Here is a 21298-nt window from a genome sequence, read left to right as displayed (position 1 = left end):
CATAGTAGTCCAAAACACCCTGGAGGCCAAAACCTCCCACATAGTAGTCAAAACACCCTGGAGACCAAATACCTCCCACATAGTACAGTCAAAACACCTGGAGACCAAATACCTCCCACATATAGGCAAACACCCTGGAGACCAAATACCTCCCACATAGTAAGTCAACAACACCCTGGAGACCAATACCTCCCACATAGTAAGTCAAAACACCCCTGGAGACCAAATACCTCCCACATAGTACAGTCAAAACACCCCCTGGAGACCAAATACCTCCCACATAGTACAGTCAAAACACCCTGGAGACCAACATAACGTCCCACATAGTACAGTCAAAACACTCCTGGAGACTAAATACCTCCCATAGTACAGTCAAAACCACCCTGAGACCAAATACCTCCACATAGTACAGTCAAAACACCCCTGGAGACCAATACCTCCCACACAGAACAGTCAAAAACACCCCTGGAGACCAAAATACCTCCCACCATAGTACAGTCAAAACACCCTGGAGACCAAAATACTCCCACATAGTACAGTCAAAACACTGGAGACCAAATACCTCCCACATAGTGCAAGTCAAAACACCATGGAGACCAAATCTCTCCACCATAGAACAGTCAAAAACACCCTGGAGACCAAATACTCCCACATAGAACAGTCCAAACACCCTGAGACAAATAACCTCCCACATAGTACAGGTCAAAACACCGCTGGAGACCAAATACCTCCCACATAGTACAGTCAAAACACCCCTGGAGGACCAAATACCTCCCACATAGTAAGTCAAAACACTTCCTGGAGACCAAATACCTCCCACATAGTTACAGTCAAAACACCCTGGAGACCAATACCTCCCACATAGTACAGTCAAAACACCCCTGGAGACTAAATACCTCCCACATAGTACAGTCAAACACCCCTGGAGACCAAATACCTCCCACATATACAGTCAAAACACCCCTGGAGACTAAATACCTTAATGCACTTATAATGATGAAGCCAGTGGACTGATGTGGTGTACTCCTCAATGCCATCGGAAAATCCCAAACATATTCCAGTCTGTGATAGCAAAACGTCCTGTAGTTTAGCATCTGCTTCATCTGACCACTTCCATATTGAGCGAGTCACTGGTACTTCCTGCTTTTTTTTGTCAGGAATCAGGAGTATAGAATTATAGTCAGATTGCCAAATGGAGGGCGAGTTTTTTTCCCCTCTTGTTGCACATATTAACATGCTGATAGAAAATGAGTAAACTGATTAAGTTTCCCCCATTAAAGTCCCCGTCCACTAGGAGCGCCACCTCTGGATGAGCGTGTTCCTGTTTGCTTATGCCGTATACAGCTCGTTGAGTGCGGTCTTAGTGCCAGCATCGATTTGTGGTGGTAAATAGACAGTTATGAAAAATACAGATGAAAACTCTTTTGTAAATAGTGTGGTCTACAGCTTATCATTGAGATACTCTAACCTCAGGTAAGCAAAACCTTGAGACTTCCTTATTATTAGATTTCGTGCACTAGCTGTTGTTTACAAATAGACACAGGCACCACCACTTGTCTTACCGGAGGCGCTGTTCTATCCTGCCGATGCAGCGTAAAACCGTTCACTCTGTCTCCCCCTGACTCTCTCCCCACTCCTTCACTCTGTCTCGCCCTGACCCTCTCCCCACCCCTTCACTCTGTCTCCCCCTGACCTCTACTCAGTCTCCCCGACCCTCTCCCCACTCCTTCACGCTGATCTCCCCCCTGACCCTCTCCCCACTCTTCACTCTGTCTCCCCCTGACCCTCTCCCCACTCCTTCACTCTGTCTCCCCCCTGACCCTCTGCCCACCCCTTCACTCTGTCTCCCCCTGAACCTCTCCCACCCTTCACTCTGTCTCCCCCCTGACCCTCTCCCCACCCCTTCACTCTGTCTCCCCCTGACCCTCTCCCCACTCCTTCACTCTGTCTCCCCCTGACCCTCTCCCACCCCTTCACTCTGTCCCCCCTGACCTCTCCCCACCCTCTCACCCTCTGACTACCCCTAACCCTCACCCTGTCTCACCCTCCCATCCCCAGGCTTCACGGTTCCTATGAGGCCCTGAAGGGCGTAACACCACGACCCTAACCCTCACTCTCCCATCCCCCTCCCCAGGCTTCACGTCTTACCTACTGATGAACCGCTGAAGGTGACGTAACACCACGACCTGACCCTCACTCTCCCATCCCCCCTCCCCAGGCTTCACGTTCCTATGAGGCCCTGAAGGGCGGTAACACCACGACCCTAACCCTCACTCTCCCCTCCCCCCTCCCCAGGTGCACGGTTCCATGAGGCCCTGAAGAGGCGCGGTAACACCATGACCTAACCCTCACTCTCCCATCCCCCCTCCCCAGGCTGCCACGGTTCTATGAGCCCTGAAGGGCGTAACACCACGAACCCTAACCCTCACTCCCCTCCCCAGGCTTCACGGTTCCTATGAGGCCTGAAGGGCGGTAACACCATGACCCTAACCCTCACTCTCCCATCCCCCCTCCCCAGGCTGCACGGGTCCTATGAGGCCTTAAGGAAGCGGGGTAACACCACGGAGGCCATGGAAGACTTCCACGGTGGCGTGAACAAGAGTTTCTATGAGATGAAGGAGGCGCCCAAGGAGCTGTACAAGATCATGATGAAGGCCCTGGAGAGAGGCTCTATGATGGGCTGCTCTATCGACGTGAGTCTCTGACCTTAGTAGCGTGAGAGGCTCCCTGATGGGCTGCTCTATCGATGTGAGTCTCTGACCTTAGTAGCGAGAGAGGCTCCCTACGGGCTGCTCTATCGACGTGAGTCTCTGACCTTAGTAGCGAGAGAGCTCCCTGACGGGCTGCTCTATCGATGTGAGTCTCTGACCTTAGGAGCGTGACCCCCGACTCCAACATGTCTCATAGACCCCGTAATGGAAGAGCCTCCCGTCAATAGAGCAGCCCGTCAGGGAGCCTCGCTCTTTAGTTATGATTCTGACCAGACCAGACCTAGAAGCCAATTTCAGTCAAACGTTCAGCTATGTGGCCTGTCTGTGAGGTCTTGCCCGCAGTTAGTTGCCGCCACCCTCAGTGACACATGTACCGTGTCGGTGTGGGTACAAATCCACATATGTACCGTGTCGGTGTGGGTACATATCCACATATGTTTGCCCCCCCAAAAAAAATCATTTGAAAAGAGAAGAAGCTATTCCATTGGTTTAACCAACTGTTTGAGTTCTGGAACTCATCGATGATCACGAGCAGTTTCCAAACTATCCCCTTCCATTGGTTTAACCAACTGTATCCAATCAGTTCTCTGTGTATGTGATCCTGTCTTGTTGTTCATTCCCCAGTCCTGGTTCCCGCTCGCTTTGAGACCCGTACTGCGACTGGCCTCGTGAAGGGCCACGCCTACTCTGGACTGTGCCGTTGAGGAGGTGAGATACACCTACAGAAACATACAGATTTCACTTTACGCCAAGTATCCTGGTTATTACACTACATTATATAGATAGATAGACCATGAACTACACTACATTATTAGATAGACCATGAGATACACTACATATTAGATAGACCATTAGAGCACACTACATTATTAGATAGATAGATAGATAGATAGATAGATAGATAGATAGATAGATAGATAGATAGATAGAGAGATAGATAGATAGATAGATTAGACCATTGAGATACACTACATTATTATAATAGACCATGAGACACATTATTATTAGATAGACCATGAGACACACTACATTATTAGATAGACCATGAGATACACTACATATTAGATGACCATGAGATACACTACATTATTAGATAGACCATGAGACACACTACATTATAGATAGACCATGAGATACACTACTTATATAGATAGACCATGAGATACACTACATTTTAGATAGACCATGAGACACACTACATTATTAGATAGATAGATAGATAGATAGAACGATACATAGATAGATAGATAGATAGATAGATAGATAGATAGATAGATAGATAGATAGATAGATATAGAATGATTAGATAGATAGTATATCTACATTATTAGATAGATAGATAGATAGATAGATAGTATATCTACATTATTAGATAGATAGATAGATAGAACGATAGATAGATAGATAGATAGATAGATATATAGTATATCTACATTATTAGATAGATAGATAGAACGATAGAACGATAGATAGATAGTATATCTACATTATTAAAGATACACATGAGATTCAGAGCTGTGGTTAGATGACTGGTAGTCCTTTTGAAGCTGACTGAATGGACCCGTGGTTTGACCATGGTGATTGTTACATGACCGGTGTGTGTGTGTGTTTCTCCTCAGTGTAAAACAGTCCCAGCACAAGGTGCGTCTGGTGCGCCTCAGGAACCCGCGGGACAGGTGGAGTGGAACGGGCCCTGGAGTGACAAGTAAGACACCACCTGATTGATTGGTTAATTACTTGATTGATGGTTGACTGACTTGGTTGGTTGGTTGACTGATGGTTGACTGAATGGTTGGTTGTTGATTGATTGGTTGAGCTGACTGATTGGTTGACTGAATGTTGGTTGGTTTATTGATTGGTTGACTGACGATTTGGATTGACTGACTGACGATTGGTGCTGAATGGTTAGAGGCTTGGATTGATTGATTGGTTGACTGACTGATTGGTTGATCTGACTGATTGGTGACTGAAGTTTATGGTTGATTGAGTTGATTGGTTGACTAGATTGGTTGAGGACTTGGTTGTTGGTTGATTGGATTGGTTGACTGCGATTGTGGTTCGACGTTGGTGTGGTTGATTGTTGATGTGGTTGAGTTGAATTGCGTTGGTTTGGATGTGAGTGATGGTTGACTGAGTTGGTTGAGTCTTGGATGATTGTTGGTTGTGTGATTGATTGGATGACTTGATTGTTGGAGTTGTGTGATTGAACTGATGTGGTTGAATGGTTGACTGATTGTGGTTGGTTTGATTGGTTTGATTGATGATTGTTGGTTGGTGGTGATTGCATTGCATTGAATTGGTTGACTCGATTGCGATCTGGTTGACTGATTGTTGATTGCGTTGACTGATTGGTTGGTGTTGATGGTGGATTGGGACTGATTGTTGGTTGGTGGTTGATTGATTGGTTGGTTGGTTGCGTGGTTGGTCTGAAGTTGGTTGACTGATGTGGTCAACGAGTCAACAGCCTGATGTAAATTCTTATGCGAAGGAAATGGATCACAACCATACTATTTTGTTGTTAATATCTAGTGAGCCAACGAAAGATGGCACTATCTGTATTTCCAGTCATGTGAAATCCATAGAATTAGGAACGCTTAATGGTTCAATTCAATTATATGAACTGTAACTCAGCTTAAAGACTCTGTAATGAAATGTTAGCATACCGTCTGCGAACCTTTATATTATGGTTCAGTAAAAGTATATTCAACCCCCAAAAAAGTGAGCACTTAGGGAAATTAGTTGCTGATAGGCTACAGTTAGACTATACCGCATATGTCAGAGGTTAAAGTAGATGTAGTACAATGTAACGGCGATTACGTCAGCTACCGAATTTATCCTATGAGGCCCTGAAGGGCGGTAACACCACGGAGGCCATGGAAGACTTCACCGGGGGCGTGACAGAGTTCTATGAGATGAAGGAGGCGCCCAAGGAGCTGTACAAGATCATGATGAAGGCCCTGGAGAGAGGCTCTATGATGGGCTGCTCTATCGACGTGAGTCTCTGACCTTAGTAGCGTGAGAGGCTCCCTGATGGGCTGCTCTATCGATGTGAGTCTCTGACCTTAGTAGCGAGAGAGGCTCCCTGACGGGCTGCTCTATCGACGTGAGTCTCTGACCTTAGTAGCGAGAGAGGCTCCCTGACGGGCTGCTCTATCGATGTGAGTCTCTGACCTTAGGAGCGTGACCCCCGACCTCCAACATGTCTCATGAACCCGTAATGGAAGAGCCTCCCGTCAATAGAGCAGCCCGTCAGGGAGCCTCGCTCTTTAGTTATGATTCTGACCAGACCAGACCTAGAAGCCATTTCAGTCAAAACGTTCAGCTATGTGGCCTGTCTGTGGAGGTCTTGCCCGCAGTTAGTGCCGCCACCCTCAGTGCACACATGTACCGTGTCGGTGTGGGTACAAATCCACATATGTACCGTGTCGGTGTGGGTACATATCCACATATGTTGCCCCCCCCCAAAAAAAAATCATTTGAAAAAGAGAAGAAGCTATTCCATTGGTTTAACCAACTGTATTGAGTTCTGGAACTCATCGATGATCACGAGCAGTTTCCAAACTATCCCCTTCCATTGGTTTAACCAACTGTATCCAATCAGTTCCTCGTGTATTGTGATCCTGTCTTGTTGTTCATTCCCCAGTCCCTGGTTCCCGCTCGCTTTGAGACCCGTACTGCGACTGGCCTCGTGAAGGGCCACGCCTACTCTGTGACTGCCGTTGAGGAGGTGAGATACACCTACAGAAACATACAGATTCACTTTACGCCAAGTATCCTGGGTTATTACACTACATTATTAGATAGATAGACCATGAGATACACTACATTATTAGATAGACCATGAGATACACTACATTATTAGATAGACATGAGATACACTACATTATTTAGATAGACCATGAGACACACTACATTATTAGATAGACCATGAGATACACTACATTTATAGATAGACCATGAGATACACTACATTATTAGATAGACCATGAGACACTACTACATATAGATAGAGTAGATAGATAGATAGAACGATACATAGATAGATAGATAGATAGATAGATAGATAGATAGATAGATAGATAGATAGATAGATAGATAGATAGATAGATAGTATATCTACATTATTAGATAATAGATAATAGATAGTGATATCTACATTATTAGATAATAGATAGATAGAACGATAGATAGAAGATAGATAGATAGATATATAGTATATCTACATTATTAGATAGATAGATAGAACATAGAACGATAGATAGATAGTATATCTACATTATTAGATATACCATGAGATTCAGAGCTGTGGTTAGATGACTGTAGTCCTTTTGAAAGCTGACTGAATGGACCCGTGGTTGTTACCATGGTGATTGTTACATGGACGGTGTGTGTGTGTTTCTCCTCAGTGTAAACAGTCCCAGCACAAGGTGCGTCTGGTGCGCCTCAGGAACCCTGGGGACAGGTGGAGTGGAACGGGCCCTGGAGTGACAAGTAAGACACACCTGATTGATTGGTAATTACTTGATTGATTGGTTGACTGACTGGTTGGTTGTTGTTGACTGATTGGTTGACTGAATGGTTGGTGGTTGATTGATTGGGTTGACTGACTGATTGGTTGACTGAATGGTTGGTTGGTTGATTGTTGGTGACTGACGGATTGGTTGACTGACTGACTGATTGGTTGACTGAATGGTTGGTTGAGTTGATTGATTGGTTGACTGACTGATTGGTTGACTGACTGATTGGTTGACTGAATGTTGGTTGATTGTTGACTGATTGGTTGATTGATTGGTTGATTGGTTGGTTTGATTGATGGTTGACTGATGGTTGATTGGTTGATTGATTGGTTGAGTTGGTTGGTTGATTGATTTGTTGTCTTTGGTTGCTTTTTTTGGTTTGTTGATTTTTGGTGATTGTGATGATTGATTGTTGTTGAGGTGGTGGTTGATTGATTGATGGTTGACTGATTGGTTGATTGTTGGTTGATTGGTTGGTTGGTTGGTGATTGATTGATTGATTGGTTGACTGATTGGTTGGTTGACTGATTGGTTGATTGGTTGACTGATTGGTTGGTTGGTTTGATGGTTGATTGGTTGACTGATTGGTTGGTTGGTTGGTTGATTGATTTGGTTGGTTGGTTGGTTGGTTGGTTGATTGGTTGACTGATTGGTCAACAGTCAACAGCCTGATTAAATCTAGCGAAGGAAATGTGTCACAACCATACTTTTTGTTTTTTAAGGTATCTGTGGCCAACAGATGCATATCTGTATTCCCAGTCATGTGAAATCCATAGATTAGGACCTAATTTCTTAATTTCAATTGATATGAACTGTAACCAGTAAAATCTTTGAAATTGTTACATGTCGCGTTTATATTTTTGTTCAGTGAAATTATTCCCCCCAAAAAAGTGACACTTCAGGAAAATTAGTTGTGATAGGCTACAGTAGACTATGATATAGTCAGGGTTAAGTAGTAATGTATTACATGTAACGGGATTACGTCCATCCGATTACAAAATAAAAGTAAACTGAATCAACCCGGATTACTTTTTTTATAATAAATATAAAGTGTAATATAATTACAGTTATATTCTAAAGCAGTTGATTACATTTGGGATTACTTCATCGAAATATCAAGAGAACCAACATTGTTGTCATTTGCAGCACCATCAAGACGTCACATGGTCTGTGATCACCCATCAAGAGCGTCACATGGTCTGTTGTTCTGTTGATCGCATAAGACGTCACATGCGACTCGCACCATCAGACGTCACATGGTCTGTTTGATCGCCCATCAGACGTCAATGGTCTGTTGATCGCCCATCAGACGTCACATGTGTTCTGTTGATCGCCCATCAAGACTTCACATGGTCTGTTGTCTGTTATCGCCATACAAAGACTCACATGGCTTGTTGTTCTGTTGATCGCCCAACAAGACTTCACATGGTCTGTTGTTCTGTTGATCGCCCATCAAGAGTCACATGGTCTTGATCGCCCATCAAGACTTTACATGTCTGTTGTTCTGTATCAACCATCAAGACGTCACATGGTCTGTTGATCGCCCATCAAGACTTCACATTGGTCTGTTGTTCTGTTATCAACCATCAAGACGTCACATGGTCTGTTGATCGCCCATAAAGACTTCACATGGTCGTTTTCTGTTACGTCCCATCAAGACGTCACCTGTCTGTTGATCACCCATCAAGACTTCACATGTCTTTTGTTCTGTTGATCGCCCATCAAATACTTCACATGTCTGTTGTTCTGTTGATCACCCAACAATACTTCACATGGTCTGTTGATCGCCCATCAAGACGTCACAATGGTCTGTTGTTCTGTTGATCACCATCAAGACGTATATTCTGTTGTTCTGTTGATCCCCATCAAGACGTCACATGTCTGTTGATCTGTTGATCGCCCACAAGACTTCACATGGTCTGTTGTTCTGTTGATCGCCCATCAAGACGTCACATGGTCTGTTGTTTCTGTTGATCGCCCATCAAGACGTCACATGGTCTGTTGATCACCCCATCAAGACGTCACATGGTCTGTTATTCTGTTGATCGCCCATCAATACTTCACATGGTCTGTTGTTCTGTTGATCACCCCAACAAATACTTCACATGTGTTTGTTCTGTTGATCGCCCCAACAAGACTTCACATGGTCTATTTTCTGTTGATCGCCAACAAACTTCACATGTCTTGTTGTCTGTTGATCACCCATCCAATACTTCAATGGGTCTATTTCTCTGTTGATCGCCCAAACAAGACTTCACATGGTCTATTGTTCTGTTGATCGCCCCAACAAGACTTCACATGGTCTGTTGTTCTGTGATCCACCCATCAAGACTCACATGTCTGTTGTTCTGTTGATCAACAGCAAGACGTCACATGGTCTGTTGATCGCCCATAAAGACTCACATGGTCTTGTTTTTCTGTTGATCGCCCATCAAGACGTCACCTGGTCTGTTGATCACCCATCAAGAACTTCACATGGTCTGTTGTTCTGTGATCCCCATCAATACTTCACCATGGTCTGTTGTTCTGTTGATCACCCAACAATACTTCAATGGTCTGTTGATCGCCCATCAAGACGTCACATGGTCTGTTGTTCTGTTGATCACCCATCAAGACGTCATATGGTCTGTCTGTTCGTGATCACCCATCAAGACGTCACATGTCTGTTGATCTGTTGATCCCCAACAAGACTTCACATGTTCTGTTCTCTGTTGATCGCCCATCAAGATTCACATGGTCTGTTTGTTCTGTTGATCGCCCATCAAGACGTCACATGGTCTGTTGATCACCCATCAAAGACGATCAACATGGTCTGTTATTCTGTTGATCGCCGCATCAATACTTCACATGGTCTGTTGTTCTGTTGATCACCCAACATACTTCACTTGTGCTGTTGTTCTGTTGATCGCCCAAGACAAGACTTGCACATGGTCTAATGTTCTGTTGATCGCCCAACAAGACTTCACATGGTCTGTTGTTCTGTTGATCACCCATCAATACTTCACATGGTCTATTGTTCTGTTGATCGCCCATCAATACTTCACATGGTCTGTTGTTCTGTTGATCGCCCAACAAGATGTCATATGGTCTATTGTTCTGTTGATCACCCAACAAGACGTCACATGGTCTGTTGATCACCCAACAAGACTTCACACGGTCTATTGTTCTGTTGATCGCCCATCAAGGGTGGATTGCTTCCTGCTTTGTAACGCTGCACGTTTCCGGTCTCTCTCCTTTGTGTGCTCCGTAGTGGGAGAGAAAAATGCTTTCTGATTGCACAATAAAAAAACGTCGGCCATTCAATTTCACAGTGAGGGCATAGGCCATCATTTTACTGATATCAATTACACAGCTAACTTTCAGTAGACTAAATATTAGGCTATATTATTTAGAGTTAACATCTAGTTAGCAACTGTAAACGTTAGAATGGCGCCCTGTGACTAAACTCTCACACATACATGATAATATAGAACTACAGGAGGAATGAAAGGATATTTATGCTCTCACAATAGTCCCCAATTTGAAAGTAGTCAAATTAAATAATGCTTGATCAGATGCACATTTTTTTTTATTTATTTAAAAATATGTCTGGTTGTTAGAAGGGACAGTAATCCCAAAGTATTCAGATTACAGTACTCGTTTTGAGTAATCTGAAGGATTACGTTACTGAGAAAGAGACCTGAGGGGGGAGGGGGTTTCTGTGTATTTATGTCAATCTTAAGGCTCCTTTGAATTTCCTGCAGCCCGGGGGAAAATCTCTTGCGACAACGGAGTGATCAAATGAAGATCCTACAGCTGTATATTCCCATGTCAGGGAAGGTCCCTGTATCATACTATTGAGTTTGGCTGTTGTTGATGTTGTTGTTGTTGTTGTTGTTGTTGTTGTTGATGTTGTTGTTGTTGTTGTTGTTGTTGTTGTTGATGTTGATGTTGATGTTGTTGATGTTGATGTTGATGTTGTTGATGTTGATGTTGTTGATGTTGATGTTGCCTTCCCCGTTCCACATAGCTCTAAGGAGTGGGTGTCTCTGTCTAAGGGAGAGAAGGACAGCTCCAGCATCAAAGTGCTGAGGACGGTGAGTTCTGGTGAGTACTGTTTCTCCCTCAACAATGTCCTTCTAGTTTGCTCTTGAAAAATGTACGTTGTTGTTGTCTCGACCCACGTTTCATGTCCTGTCGTCTGTCTCGACTGGAAAGGAAAACCCACACTCACTGAAATTGTTCTTTCAGTTTTAAAGTTCTTCTGCTGCTAAAGACGGCTAAATGTACCGACTGTTTCAGTCTTCCTTTTCCAGTGTAACAAAAGATGTTTGATTCAAACGATTGAGTAGAGCATGCCAATTCTTGACTCTCTCTCTCCCCCTCTCCTCGTCCCCATCCAGCTGTTTCCTCTCCACTGTCTCCCTGTTTCCCTCTCCTCTGTTTCCCTCTCCACTGCCTCCCTCTCCCACTCCTCTGTCTCTCTCTCTGTCGCCCACTCCTCTGCTCCCTCTCCTCTGTCTCCCTGTCCTCTGTCTCTCTCTCCTCTGTCTCCCTCTCCCACTCCTCTGTCTCTCTCTCCTCCTGTCTCCCTCTCCCACCTCCTCTGTCCCATCCAGCTGTTTCTCTCTCCTCTGTTTCCCTCTCCACTGTCTCCCTCCTCTGTCTCCACTCCTCTGTTTCCCTCTCCCGCTCCTCTGTCTCCCTCTCCTCTGTCTCCCTCTCCACTCCTCTGTCCCCATCAGCTGTTTTCCCTCTCCTCTGTTTCCCTCTCCACTGTCTCCCTCTCCTCTGTCTCCCGCTCCTCTGTCTCCCGCTCCTCTGTCTCCCTCTCCCGCTCCTCTGTCTCCCTCTCCCGCTCCTCTGTCTCCCTCTCCTCTGTCAATCATAGTCTTCTGAACTTATGTGTTTTGGCTTTACACCTCCTTCTATATTGTAGATAAAGCGTTACCTTTAATGGTATTTGATATTTCGTATTTTATTAGGATCCCCATTAACTGTTGCAAAAGCAGCAGCTACTCTTCCTGGGGTCCACACAAAACATGAAACATAATACAGAATGACATAATACAGAACATCAATAGACAAGAACACCTCAAGGACAGAACTCTCAAACATAATCCAGGTAGAATCAGGAATTCCCCAGGGCAGCTGTTTAGGCCCCTTACTTTTTTCAATCTTACTAACGACATGCCACTTTGAGTAAAGCCAGTGTGTCTATGTATGCAGATGACTCAACACTATACACATCAGCTACTACAGCGACTGAAATGACTGCAACGCTTAACAAAGAGCTGCAGTTAGTTTCAGAGTGGGTGGCAAGGAATAATTTAGCCCTGAATACTTCAAAAACTAAAAGCATTGTACTTGTTACAAATCATTCACTGAACCCGAAACCTCAACTTAATATTGTAATAAATAATGTGGAAATTGAGCAAGTTGAGATGACTAAACTGCTTGGGGGTAACCCGGGATTGTAAACTGTTATGGTCAAAACATATTGATACAACAGTAGCTAAAATAAAGCGCTGCTCTGCCTTCTTAACAGCACTATCAACAAGGCAGGTCCTACAAGCCCTAGTTTCTACCTTCTTAACAGCACTATCAACAAGGCAGGTCCTACAGGCCCTAGTTTCTACCTTCTTAACAGCACTATCAACAAGGCAGGTCCTACAGGCCCTAGTTTCTACCTTCTTAACAACACTATCAACAAGGCAGGTCCTACAGGCCCTAGTTTCTACCTTCTTAACAACACTATCAACAAGGCAGATCCTACAGGCCCTAGTTTTGTCACACCTTGACTACTGTTCAGTCGCTTTGGCAGGTGCCACAAAGACTGACCTCAGAAAATTACAATTGGCTCAGGACAGGGCAGCACGGCCCTTAATTGTACACAGAGAGCATAATAATATCTCAAATCTCTCCTGGCTCTACTACTTTCTATTTGGGAGAAGTTTTGACATGTTGAATTCACCGAGTTGTCTGTCTAAACTACTGGCACACAGCTCAGACACCCATGCCTACCCCACAAGACATGCCACCAGAGGTCTCTTCACAGTCCGCAAGTCCAGAACAGACTATGGGAGGTGCACAGTACTACATAGAGCCATGACTACATGGAACTCTATTCCAAGCAGTTGAATCAGATTTTTTAAAACAGACTAAAATAGACCTTATGGAACAGCGGGGACTGTGAAGAGACACACACACACGGGTACAGACACATACTGTACATACCCACACACGATAACATACACACTATACACATGATAAGACACGCACTCTACACATGGATGTTGTGTTGTAGATATGTGATAGTAGAGTAGTGGTCTGAGGGAACACAATGTGTTGTGAAAAGTGTTATGAAATTGTAATTGTATATACAGTGCAAGTATTCAGACCCTTTGAATTGTTTTCCTCGTCAATCTGGTTGGTTGATAGAACAAAACCCCATAACGACGAAAACAGGTTTTTAGAATGTTTAGCAAATGTATAAAAAAAAAAAAAAAACATAAATACCTTATTTACATAAGTCTTCAGACCCTTTGCTATGAGACTAGAAATTGAGACTAGAGGTGCATCCTGTTTCCATTGATCATCCTTGAGATGTTTCTACAGCTTGATTGGAGTCCACCTGTGGTAAATTCAATTGATTGAACATGATTTGGAAAGGCACACACCTGTCTATATAAGGTCCCACAGTTGACAGTGCATTTCAGAGAAAAAACCAAGCCATGAGGTTGAAGGAATTGTCCGTAGAGATCCGAGACAGGATTGTGTCGAGGCACAGATCTGGGGAAGGGTACCAAAAAATGTCTGCAGCATTGAAGGTCCAAGAACACAGTGGCCTCCATCCTTCTTAAATGGAAGAAGTTTGGAACCACCAAGACTCTTCCTGGAGCTGGCCACCTGGTCAAACAGAGTAATTGGGGGAGAAGGGCCTTGGTCAGGGAGGTGACCACAAACCTGATGGTCACTCTGACAGAGCTCCAGAGTTCCTCTGTGGAGATGGGAGAAACTTCCAGAAGGACAACCATCTCTGCAGCACTCCACCAATCAGGCCTTTATGGTAGAGTGGCCAGACAGAAGCCACTCCTCAGTAAAAGGCACATGACAGCCCGCCTGGAGTTTGCCAAAAGGCACCTAAAGACTTTTTAGACCATGAGAAACAAGATTCTCTGGTCTGATGAAACCAAGATTGAACACTTTGGCCTGAATGCAAAGCGTCACGTCTGGACGAAACCTGGCACCATCCCTACGGTGAAGCATGGTGGTGACAGCATCATGCTGTGGGGATGTTTTTCAGCAGCAGGGAAAAATACAGAGAGATCCTTAATGAAAACCTGCTCCAGAGCGCTCAGGATCTCAGACTGGGGCGAAGGTTCACCTTCCAACAGGACAACGACCCTAAGCACACAGCCAAGACAACACAGGAATGGCTTCAGGACAAGTCTCTGAATGTCCTTGAGTGGACCAGCCAGGGCCTGGACTTGAACCCGATCGAACATCTCTGGAGAGATCTGAAAATAGCTGTGCAGCGACGCTCCCCATCCAACCTGACAGACCTTGAGAGGATCTGCAGAGAAGAATGGGAGAAACTCCCCAATTGCTCTTGTTGCACCGTAATTTTCTGCTGGTTGGCTTGTTGACTGAGAAGTTTAATGGGACGTCACCTAACATACAGGCACGTACCCTACGAGAGGTTTTACACATTGGTGGCGGACCAAAAACTTTTGTGTCGTCTACTCATCTGGATAAGCCACAATTCGGAGAGTATGATAAAACTCAACTTTATTGTGTCAATCCACTGTGTCAGATTTTATAGGCATCAGTTCTCACTCTCCGAGACCACATAACGTCTCACTCTCTCACACATAGGGATACAGAGGGAGGGAGAAGGAGGAGGAGAGGAAGCATCTCGAGAGAGAGAGAGAGAGGGAGTCAGTCTCTACGCCTAGTCAGAGTTTCTATGTGTTCTCGTCTGTGTGTGGTGCTCTCTCTATTGTAGTGGTGTCTCTATGGAGCATGGTGCCAAATTTAAAGCGCCAGTTATGGGGAAGAGCATGGAGCACGTAGAAGAAGAAAGAAGAATAGAAGAGCGAGCAGAAGAGAGAGATGAGAGAGAGAGATGAGATATCTGACGAGCGAGAGAGACTGGTAAAACTAGGTGACCGGAGACCTCAAACTTAGGGAAGAGCATATTGACACGTACGACGACTAGCTTTATGATGAGTCTCATTAAGCCTTGCTACAATTTGAGAGAAGGCCGGAACGTAGGACATACGATATATGGGCTCTTTCAAGAGAACGAATACACGGCAGTATGATGTGGCACAGGCCCCAACAAATAATGAGGTGGATAAGACTAACCTCGAAGGCAAACTCGCACACTTGTCTCTAAACTTACCTAAGCCCTATGTGTTAAATAATCCCATTTCACTCTTGAGGCAGATCACGTTATTCCTCTCCCTCAGAATTACATAGATTTCTCCCATCTTCTTAACACTGGCATGACAATCTGCTCCATAAAGACTTCACTCTCTTGAAAAGTATTACACTCTCCATTATGACTCTTGTTCCAATTTCTGACTCAAAATTCCCACTAACCTCCTTATACATCGGGCAGAACACTTCGCTTCCACAAGTGCTGCTCAACGCCGAGCAGCAAGTTATTTAGTGACCTGGTTGGCACTAACAAAAGAAAAAGGGCACAGTGAAGAACACACCACACATCTCGTAAATAGGGCATGACCACTCACACCTCTGCACTTTTCTATTCTTCATAGATTTATCAGTTGAGTACGTAATCTTGTGTGTCCAGTCCATCATAGTGTAAATACTGTTTGCACTATGAGTGTGCTTTAGTCTGAGAGTCATTCTTCTCACAAACAAACAGTAAGCTCTGCAAATTTCACCGTAGGGTCGCTAATAACATGTATATATTTACATCAGTAGATTGGTTGTTAACACACACCTCGCGATTAAATAATTCTAATAATTTAAGATTCTGAGGTATTGAGTGTTACTCAAATGAGTCTCTCGAATCTTGCCTGGAGAATGGTGTAGATCGATATAAAGTTCTGACTCACGTTAGGTCATATCTACATAAAATATATTTGTTTTAATTGTCATTATTTAATATTGGTGAGTATACTAATGTATCTAATTTGATACGCTTTCTATAATTTCTACCTATTGCTTATGTCGTCCATCTCTGTCTATATCAATATACCTCCTCTATCCGTTCCTACTTCTCTCGCCTCCCACCCTCTCTATATATAGTGTTATATGGTAAAGAGAAGTCAACCCTAACCATCTCCCAACTACGCTGTGCGTTCACTGAGCCCATACTGTCTGTACACAGAAGACTGTACGCTTTCAAAGGTAATAAATTGGGTGCTTGCGCTTTGAGAGGTGTTTGGTTTGTGATCTTCTTCGTGTACAAAGAATAGTTGAAACAGTTAGTTTGGTTTGGACCAACCTCAGAAAGGAGATGTATCTAGAGTCCCACAGGGGGATGTCAAATTCTAACATTTAATAGGGGGTTTGAGGTTAGACGGGGTACAGAATTCGTAGTTGGCGTGTTAGGGGTGTAGAAGATAGGTAGGATTAGGAGCTAGGGGTTAGGTTTTACACTTGTTAGGGTTGGGGGGTTTATGGGTAAGGTTAAAGGTGGTAGCAATAATGATGATAAGGGTTAGGAACAAAGGAAAAAGGCCATTATTGCCAAATGGGTGACAATTAAGCATGAATTGCTTGGAATGTGTCCGGAGACGGAGGACGCACAAGGAGCGTTTTTGAAATGGTTTTAGAATCGAACAAGTGGTGTGTGTGTGAGGTGTGTGGGTGTGTGTGTGATGTGTTTAAGTGGTATGTGTGTGTGTGTGTGTGTATTGTGGTGTGTGTGTGTGTGTGTGTGTGCTGTAGTGTGTGTGTGTGTGGTGTGTGTGTGTGTGTGTGTGTGTGTGAGTGTAATAGCTTCAGCTGGTGTCTTTTACTAGATCTTCTTCCTGCCTTTGTGTTTTAATGATCTTCACTCAATCTTCGTTCTTTTATTTTCCTCATAAGCGATCTCTATTCGTTGTGTCTGAATCATCTCTCTGTCTTTTATCTTGGTGTCTCTTTCTGTCCTTTTCTCTTGGTGTCTCTATTTCTCCTGTCTTTTCTCTTAGTGTCCTACTATCTCAATCTGCTTTTCTTTAGTGGTCTCTATCTCATCTCTGTCTTTTCTCTTTAGTGTCTCTTACTTCTCTGTCATTTTCTCTTAGGTAATGTTTCATATCGACACTATTTCCTGTCTTTTTCCTGCTGTAGTGGTTCCTCTATCTGAAGTCCTCTGTCTTTTCTTCTGGTGTCTCTTAGTCTCTGGCGTTTTGTGTGTCGTGTCTTCTCAAGTCTCTTTTCTGTCGTTTTTCTTAGTGGTCCTATCTCTCTCTGTCTCTTTTACGTCCTCTAGGTCGTCTATCTCTCTCTGTCTAGTTCTGCTTGGTGTTCTAATCTCTCTGGCCTGTCTTCTTGTCTTGTTTCTCTTAGTGGTCTTCTATCCTCCATGTCTTTTACTCCTTAGTGTTTCGTTTCTGGTCTTGGATCTGGCTATGACCGTTAAGTGTGTCTTTGTGATATGGGTTCTTAATTATGTGTCTCGGTAAATTCTCGGGATCGGTCTGGTCTTTTCTCTGGTCTTTTAGTGTTGTCTGTCTTTTTGCTCTTAGTGTCTCTAATTCCTCTGTCTTTTTGCTTCTAAAGTGTCATCTAATTCTTCTTTCTGTTTCACTTAGTATTCTCTCTGAGTGTCTCTATCTTCTTTTCTGGTCGTTTTCTCGTAAGTGGTCTTATTCTCTTAGTTCTGATCTCTCCTCTGTCCTTTTCTCTTAGTGTTCTTTTCCTCTTAGTGTCTCTAATTCTCTCTGTCCTTTTCTCTGTTAGTGTGTTCTTTTCTCTTTTAAGTGAACTTATCTCTCGCTGTCTTTCTCTTAAGTGGTGTCTTTCTGCGTTAGTGTCTCTACTCGATCTACCTGTCTTTTCGTCCATTAGTCAGGTCGCTATCTCTCTCGCGTCTTTACTGCTCATTAGGTCAAGTCGCTATCTCTCTATGTTTTTTTCCTAGCTAGTGTCTCTATCTCTCTCTGTCTTTTCTCGTGTAGTGTCCTATTTTCTCTCTGGTCTTTTCTCTTAGCTGTTCTTATCTCTCTCTGTCTTTTCTCCTTAAGTGTTCCGCCTCTATTTCTCTCTGTCTTTTCTCTTAGTGTTCTATTCCTCTTCTGTCTTTTCATCTTAGTGTCCTCTATCTTATCGTCTGTCTATTTACTCTTTAGTGTCTCTATCGTCTCTCTGTCTTTTCTCTTAGTGTCTCCTATCATTCTCTGTCTTTTCTCTTAGTGTTCTTATTTCTCTCTGTTTTCCCGTCTTAGTGTATCTATCTCTCCTCTGTCTTTCTCTTGGTGTTCTTCTATTTCATCAGTCTGTCTTTTCTCTTAGTGTATCTATCTCTCTCTTGTCTTTTCTCTGGTGTCTCTATTTCTCTCTGTCTTTTCTCTTCGTGTCCCTCTATCTCTCTCTGTCCTTTTATCTGGTGTCTCTATTTCTCCATCTGTCTTTTCTCTTGGTGTCTCTATTCTCTCTGTCAATTTCTCTATCTATAACATATCTTCTATAATACAGTCCACCCAAATTATTGGCACCCAACTTGATAAAGATGAGCAAAAAAAACTGTATAGAAACTAAATACATTACAATACCAATCTACTGTATATTGTATATTGTATGCTACAAATTATATTATTTTAATACTAATACAATTGCTCAGAGGATTCTTACAATTCTTCAAAATAAATGATTTTAATTCATCTTAGTTTAATAGGGAATGTATGTTTGTCCTGTCATGGCTTCCTTTTTAACACTGGGGTCTAAAATGAAGGTAAGCGGCATGTATAATCCATTTATCATCCATAATATTATACATATCTGTACTCAACCACTCCAGTATCCTGCACATTGAGTATGTACGAAACTGAACCTGTAATTTCTATTGTATTTATTAAGGATCCAGCATTTGCTGTTGCCAAGGGAAGCAGATCCTCTTCCTGTGGTCCAGCAACATTAAAGAGTTATATACAATTTAAAAAATTACATGACATTAATTTCATAACGCTTTACACACACATAAAGTGTGTTCGCTCAGCACTACTCTACTACAACATATCTACAATACAAAATACAATGTACGTTGTCAGTGTGTGTGTGTCTGTTCTCTTCACCGTCCCGCTGTTCATAAGGTGTATTTTTAGTCTGTTTTTAAAAATCTGATTCAACTGCTGCAATTATGATGTAAAGGTCCTATTAGTCATGGCTCTATGTAGTACTCGTGGCACCCATAGTCTCGTCTCGGACTTGCGGGATACTAGTGAAAGACCTCTGGTGGCATGTCTTGTGGGGTAAATGTATGGGTGTCTGAGCTGTGTGCCAGTTAGTTTAAAACAGACCCTCGGTGCATTCAGCATGTCAACACTTCTTACAAAAACAAGTAGTGAGAAGTCAATCCTCTCCCTTTAGCCATGAGAGAATTTACATGCATATTAATGTTGCTCTCTCCATGTACATTGAAGGGGCAGCCGTGCTGCCTGTTCTGAAACAATTGTAATTTTTCCTAAGTCTCTCTGTGGTGACCTCGCACCACACCGACTGAACCAGTAGCGCAGATGTGACAAAATAGGGCCTGTTAGGACTGCTTGTTGATGGTGTTGTTTAAGAAGGTATGAAACTAGGGCTGTATTGGACCTGCCGTTTTGTTGATAGTGTTGTTCAAGAAGGTAGAAACTAGGCGGGTTTGTGAGGGTTAACGCTGTAGCTGTTGTGTATTAAGGGAAATAGCCTGAGGACTGCCTGTTGATAGTGTTGTTAAGAAGGTAGAACTAGGGCTGATAGGACCTGCTTGTTGATAGTGTTGGTTCAGAAGGTAGAAACTAAGGGGCTGTAAGGCCTGCCTTGGGATAGTGTTGTTGTGAATAGGCATGGGCTGTTGTATAGGTATGATTCGAGAAAAACCTAGGGCCTGTTAGGCTGCCTTGTATGATGTGTTGTTCAGAAGGTAGAACACTAGGGCTGTAGGCTGCCTTGTTGTAGTGTTGTTCAAGGTAGAAACTAGGGCCTGTAGGACCTGCTTTGTTGTAGTGTTGTTTAAGAAGTGTAGAATAGGGCTGTAGGACTAGCCTTGTTGATGAGTGTTTGTTAAGAAGGTAGAAACTAGGGCTGTAGGACCTGCTTGTTTGATAGTGTTGTATAGAAGGTAGAAACTAGGGCTGTAGGACTGCTTGTTAGTGGTTGTAAGAAGGTAGAAACTGGGCTGTAGATCACTGACTTGTATTAGAACTTTGTTAGAGGGAATAGGCTGTTAGGATGCTTTTTGATGTGTCAAGACAATGTAGGCTGCCTTTTGAAGTTTTTTAGAAAGATAAAAGTTGCTAGACGGCTGTGTTAGGCTTTAAAGAGTAGATGGCCTTTTCAGATGCAATAGTTGAGTAGGTGGAGAAATTTATCAATTGTTATTTTTGAAATTCACTTATTCGCACCTAAACTAACTTGGCAGCTCTTGTTAAGTGTTTGCAGAATTAAAATTACAATCGCTCGTCTTGCATATTTGATGGAGTTATACTTGGATGTGTAGTGTCGTTGTTTTTGTTGGGCATGTTCATAGGCTAATCTTGCCAGTGAAAACATCATTAAGTAGTTAGAATATATCAAGTGGTTTTTGTGAATGAATGAGCCTCTGATTCAAATGAATGATGGAGCTGAGTTTGCCTTTTTGCTCTGTGGTACGTGCAATTCAGAAGTATCATCCCGACCTTGACTTTTTCCATTTTGTAACTTTATGGCCATATTCTTTAAAAACAAATGAGGTCGTTTTTCCTCAATCAAGCCTACACACACACCGCATAATGACAAAGCAACAAACAGTATTTTAGACATTTTGATTAGGAATTGTTCTAAGTATTCCAGAACCTTTACTCAGTACTTTCGTTGAAGCACGCTTGGCGAATTACAGCCTGAGTCTTCTTGGGTATGACGCTCAAACTTGGCACACTCTGTATTTTA

The 21298-nt window shown here is 43.3% G+C and overlaps 1 pseudogene; it reads left to right on the top strand.

The window, feature by feature from the left end:
- The first annotated feature begins 2058 nt into the window (after window positions 1-2058).
- Window positions 2059-21298, top strand: part of LOC139022612 (calpain-3-like) — a 26006-nt pseudogene continuing 6766 nt past the window's right edge.

This window comes from Salvelinus sp. IW2-2015, unplaced genomic scaffold (assembly GCF_002910315.2).
Source record: "Salvelinus sp. IW2-2015 unplaced genomic scaffold, ASM291031v2 Un_scaffold2926, whole genome shotgun sequence".
NCBI classification, from domain to species: Eukaryota; Metazoa; Chordata; class Actinopteri; order Salmoniformes; family Salmonidae; genus Salvelinus; species Salvelinus sp. IW2-2015.
This window is presented reverse-complemented; position numbering and strand designations above follow the sequence as displayed.